Here is a 6,600-nt window from a genome sequence, read left to right as displayed (position 1 = left end):
TGGAAAAGGAAAATAGTAGCGCCCAAAAATTCCATGGAAGTGCTTGTGGCTGTGAGGATGGCGGTTTCGCTCGAAGCTTGAAACCACACTGAGCTCCTAGCCTGTTTGTTGCATTCCTTCTCATGGAGATGAGGAAACTTTCAAATAAAAGATCACTGAAATTAAACACATCTGGAAAGAAGTAGACCAAAACTATTTACAGCCTCTGGGTGGTTGTGTTAGGAGTTGGTTAGCCGTATTGTTTCTGCTTACATCGCCTATGTTTCCTACAAGAATTTCTTTTATATTCAGAAATTATGTAATTCATCTATAACTATATATAACTCCCAGACTATTAGGAAGGGAAATAAATTCAACCTTTCTAGATACGTAGATAGAAAATACTTGCAATGTCCTTTGACAAATTAAAATTCAGTGGTATGTTTGTGTGTATGTGTGTGTGTGTGTGTGTGTGTGTGTGCGCGCGCGCATATATGTGCAGATACACTAGGGGTCTAAAAAAGCGTCAGATTCCTTGGAACTGGAGGCATAGGTGTTAGTGAGAAGCCCTGGCTTGTAAGCTGGAATCTGATCGACAGTCCTCATAATTAGGCAACAAAAGCTTTAAGCAAAGAGCCATCCCTTCAGCCCTGGACATTCTTTTACACATTTCAACCTATGAGTAAGCTGAAGAACGACTTCACAAACCCATCTTATAACAAATCTGCCTTGAGCAGCTACTAGGTGGTGCCAGGCAGCTTTAGATCTAGGAACTGCAGCCCTGAGAAGAACAGGGAAAATTCTTCAGTAGGTAAAATAGCCCAAGTGCTTGCTACATAAGCACGCAGATCCATCAGAGTACCAACACACACACAGATGCATTCAATCATGTCGGTAACACTAGCTCTGAGTAGGAGGTCTGGGGAGAAAGGCAGATTCTAGGAGCTGGCTGGGCAGCCAGTATGGTGCAATGGCAAGATCCATGTTGAGTGAAGAACACCCTCTCAGAACATTAGGAGAGTTACTAAGGAAGATATTTGACCTTGGACTTGAGCCTATGAACACACGCATACTCTCAAGCACACCAACATACACATATGCACACACATGCATACAATACAGCACACACATACAATTCTTCCCTTTGTGAAGTTCTCTTCATCTTAAAAAGATAAATAAATAAGCAAACCACCTTGCAGTGGTGGCACACACCAACACTTGGGAGCCAGAGGCAGGTGAGTCTCTGGGGTCCAGGCCAGCCTGGTCTACAGAGTGCATTCCAGGACAGACAGGGCTACACAGAGACACCGTGTCTTAAAACAAAACCAAACAAATGAGTAGACAAAAATTGCAATAGGTGAAGTTAAAATCAATAAGCACAGCATGCTGTATTAAATTGTCCTAACTCATTAGGAAATAAAGTGGGGCAGAATAAGGCGCTGAGAATCAGGGCATCTGGGAGGTTTTAAGAGAGGGAGTGAGAAGAAGATGTCTCTGGGTATACTCTGAAGGCAAGGCCAACGGGATTTGTTTATGGGTTGAATGCAGTTTTACTGAAAGAGTTATTGCTGACTCAAAAGCCCAAGACTGAGCAACTAAAACGCTGGAGTTGCTTCTGTTCAAACCAACGGGAGACTACAGCAAAGCAGGATTGAGATGGATGCCCTCGGGAACTCATCTGTGGACAAGCTAAGTTGGAGGTATTTGTCCTCTGTCAAAGCAGAGGTGTTAAATTCACTGCTGGAGACACTCAGTGGGTGATCCAAGGAGCGGTTTGACTTAGAGATAACTAAGGAACGTGCACATGTGTAGATGACCCAGAAATCTGTGGAAGCAGGACAGGAGCTGCAAAGCCTGAGTGTATTGGTTATTTTTCTCATCACTGTGATAAACTATGTGATGAGATTACACTAATGAATAAAGGGCTCTTTTGGGTCACTGTTTGAGCCTAAATCACAGCAGCAAGAGCATGAGACAGCTGCTTACACTACCCCTTCAGTGTAGCAGCAGAGAGAGGTGAATGTCAATCAGGGCTCCAGTAGCTTTTCTCCTTTATAGTCAGAGACCTCAGGCCATGGGAAGTTGCTTACCCACATTTAGCACAGATCTTTTTCACTCTGTTAAGCCTTCCTGGTAAAATCTTTCATAATCACTACAGAGGTGACTTTTCCATGGTGATACATCATGTACATTGTACAAGACTGGATCAATAAGAACAAAAGCTCAGCGGTCAATCCCAGGAATCACCTACCTCTGTATATGAGATGATGAGGATATTCTATGAGAGTCTCCTGGGGACAAGTGAAGAACATGGCTCAAGACAGAAGACATGTCCTGTTGGTAGTAAGTCCAATGTAGCTAAGGGCAGTTGTGCTGAAGGCCAATTATTTCTAAGCAGTGTTTGTTCCGGATTACAGCTATCCATAACAACCAGGCCAGATAATAAGTGTTTTAGAGGACAAAGGATAATGAGCTAAGGATGGTTACAAACATGGGGTCCCCTGAGCACCGGCAACACTGCTTTCTGGCTATGTTACACAGAAACAGATTTCCAGAATTAGCCAAGTCACTCCTAGCTTCCCTATCTGAGAGATGGAAATAGTATGAGTGTTCTTACTCTATTGCTATGTGGTATGATGGAAATAAAGTCTTTACTCTAACCCTAACCCTAACCCTGTAACACTAACCCTAACATTAACCCTAACCCTCTAACCCTCTAACCTTAACCATAACCCTAACTCTCTAACCCTAACCCTAAACCTAACCCTCTAAACCTAACCCAATAACCCTACCCCCCTAACCCTAACTCTCTAACCCTAACCCAACATTAATGCTCTTTTTTGACTAAGTGGAATAGTTCTTAAGGTCAGTCTAATGGGTATATAAAGGCAGTCTCAAAGGAATCCTGAATTCTATGAAACTAGTCCTTGATAAATCAGTTTCTTAGTTTTCCTTTTTTTAGTGTGTGTGTGTGTGTGTGTGTTTCTGTGTGTGTGTGTGTGAGAGAGAGAGAGAGAGAGAGAGATGTGGGTGTGCATGAAGGTTCACATGTGTATAGAGGACAGAGGTTGGCTTTAGTTTTCTACCTCCATTGCTCTCTTCCTTATTTTGTGAGAAACAGTCAATCTCACTGAGCTGGAGTTTATTGATTCGGATAGGCTTGTTTGCAATAAGCTCCAAAGGTCTGCCTCTCTCTACACTCTCTGAGTTTTGGGGTTACAGATGTGCGCCACTGCATTCAGACTGTATGTGGGTGCTAGAGCTCTAACCTCTGGACTTTAGTCTTATACATCAGACACTCTGATGAGAGCACCCTTCCTGGGTCTCCTTTCCTTCTTTTTACTCAGTTGATAATTTAAAAATTAATGTCTTGCTATATAAGCAGGCTGTCCTGGTACTATGTACTGTGGCCTGACCTCAAATCCACAATCCTACTCCCTCTTGTGAGCAGGTACAACTGTAACTGTATTTCTTGCTAAATTGTCTTCTTGTTAAACTCTTAACTCAGTTTCTCCAACAATACCAACAAAAAATAATATTTTAAAATAACTGTCTTATAGTCTCTGAAGTCTTAATGTCCAGAAAGGTTTAGGTCGGCAGGGTGCTGGCAGCAGTCCGTGCCTTTAGACCTAGCACTCAGGAGTCAGAGGCAAGCAGATCTCTGAGTAAGAAGACAGCCTGGTCTACCGAGTGAGTTCCAGAATAGCCAGGGATACACAGAGAAACCCTGTCTAAAAAAACAAAAACCAAAAACAAATGAACAAGAAACAAAGAAGGAAATGCTTATGAAGGGTCTATGTCACACCATAGTAAGAGCCAGTCATAGTATTGATCCAGCACTTCAAATGTCAAAATGAGAGGAGGACTGGCCCCTGGCAGTGTGTGTTCAGCTGGAACAGCACAGGGAGACCTAGAACAGAGAGAGTGAGAGTGAGAGTGAGAGAGAGAGCGAGAGAGAGAGAGAGAGAGAGAGAGAGAGAGAGAGAGAGAGAGAGAGAGGGGAATGGGGAGAAAGAAAAAGAAGAACTAATACAATATGTGATCCTTTTGGCAGATCCTGTGTGGTTGAGTAAGAAATTTTATAAGGCCATAAAAGTGCCAATCAACAAATTTGACCCATATATTGCAGAATATATAGTTAATAAGTCAAATATTCAGAATTAGATAATGGGTAAAAATATAAGCAAATACCCTTGATTTACAAGGAAAAATATATATAGGAGAAAGGAGAAGAGAATGAAATTAACAAAATATTAGAAGTCATTTAATATTGATAACTGGTATAGAAGAATATTTCTGTCTTATTTTTTGTGATACGTTTGAAATATTTTCAAAGTAGAACATATACTTCTTAATCCTGTTAAGTATGCTGTCAACATTGTGAACAAAGCTTCTTTCTCAGGTCTGGTTTGAGACAATTTATGTTCATGTACATTTTATATATTCTTTTATACATGGTAGATTCCACAATGAAAACTTCAACAAAAATAATAAAAGAAGAATTCTGCATGACAGCATTTGTATACAAATGAGTTGCTATAATTATGAAGCAGCCAATGTTAGATTTGTGTACTTCATTAGTTACACACACACACACACACACACACACACACACACACACCATGACAATGATGGTGTCAACAATGGTGAAAGAATGTGTTATATTGATGATTTAAATGTAAGAGACATAAACACAAGTCAATGGAAACAGATGGCCTCTAAATACTCGAAATGCATTGACACGAGCCAAGAGAAGCACATTTTTTACATAACTGCAACAAGGATGAAGGAGCCCAGGGACAAATGGTGACCTCGTCCCCAGGACTCAGAAACAATGCTTAAGGCTGGGCTCTGTACAGCTAGTATGTCATTCCACAGCTAAAGGACAGAAGGCACTGCACCCTGGGTTTACATACCCTGGGAACAACTTAGATCTCCAAGCTCAGTATCACGGAACATCTTGTTCTAGGGGAATGAGAACACTGCCTGGCTGTCCCTGCATTTCCTCTTCAGTTTCGGATGTTGCATTCTCTGTACACTGAGCACTAGGGATACAAGCGAGAAGGGCAGAGCTCATTCAGTCCGGATCATCTACGGACCTGGCTTCCTGCATTCTACAACTTCCAGGAATGCCACAATCCCCCTGACTTCTCACTTCAATCTGTAAGATCCAGTGTGGACTTCCGGAAGTGAAAGATGATAATGCTGTTCCTTTAATATTCTAAGCTTATGGCAATTTCTTACAGCAGTAAAAGAAAGCTAGTACAATAAGATGCCTACATAATTTTCTGCCATATTTATTTCTGGCTAATACTGTTGCTTGTTTGCCTGCTTCTTCTCACCACTCCATCCCATCCCTGAGGGTATAAGCAGAAGGACATCTCAGATTGGACCCATTCTCTTGTAGGAGCTCTACAAATATATGAATCTTTGTGTAATCACATGAATGCCTGGCTGAGGCGCCAGAGATTCTGAGCACAGTGTCCTTCTGCTGTAATCATGGGATTTGACGATGTGCACAAGAGATGCTGGGCACCAATGGCCTGCCCTACAGAAGAGCCCAATAACATGGGAACTGTGTTGCATTTATTGTGTTACCCAGACTTTACTCTTCTACTTAAAAGGGCTTCCTCGTTACCCAGATTGGCCTCAGACAGGCAACTTTGCCTCTGCCGCCTGAATGCTGGGATTACAGGTGTGTGCACTATGTTCACAAAAATTCCATTAAATATGAGAGTGCTTTTTACCTCTTTCCATGAGAGTGAGTAGGTATGGAATTTTGCTAATACGTTTAAATATCTGAGATTCCGGAACTCTAGAAGAGAGTTAAGGGTTAAGGAGAGGAGTTTTGGACTCAGTGGATTGCATTGAGATCCTGACTCCGCTACTTTGGTGTCATAAGATAATATCTCTAGACATCGTTTCTTCATTAGAAAATGAGAATGATAAAGTTTATGTCTAAAGTTATGACCATTCAATGAGAAAATTATTGCAAGAGACTTTAATGTAGTGCCTGGCACAGAGTAACAGCTCGATAAACAATAACTAGTAGCCTGACTCATTCATGTATATGCAGCAGTGGTTTTTGTCTGTAAGTCTATGGATTCCCAACTTCCAGAGCTGAGTTATCTACTGTGATGAGCCTAGCACACATCTCCACATTCCCAATTCCACAGTGTCTGCTCAGCACTGAAATGATGCGCCAAACCAGAGTCTGCCGGCTAGGGTTTCCCTTTGCCTATTTCCATCAAAGGTTGGATCTCATCCACTGAGGGCAGTTAGGAGCCACTCCAAGTAAAAATACAAATGTGGCTTCTGGGATATGGTAGAGGAACAGAAATATAAGGACAGAATGATTCTTTGTGGTCGGATAGATCAAATACATTCATGAGGACAATTTTGTTCCTATGTTTGGGGATTTTTTTTTGATACTATGTATGTAAGTATAAAATTCTCATTCATTTCATTTTTTTTAATTTTTAATATTTTTATTACATATTTTCCTCAATTACATTTCCAATGCTATCCCAAAAGTCCCCCATAGCGCCCCCCCATTTCCCTACCCACCCATTCCCATTCTTTTGGCCCTGGCATTCCCCTATATTGGGGCATATAAAGTTT

This window comes from Mus caroli, chromosome 6 (genome assembly GCF_900094665.2).
Source record: "Mus caroli chromosome 6, CAROLI_EIJ_v1.1, whole genome shotgun sequence".
Lineage (NCBI taxonomy): Eukaryota > Metazoa > Chordata > Mammalia > Rodentia > Muridae > Mus > Mus caroli.
This window is presented reverse-complemented; position numbering follows the sequence as displayed.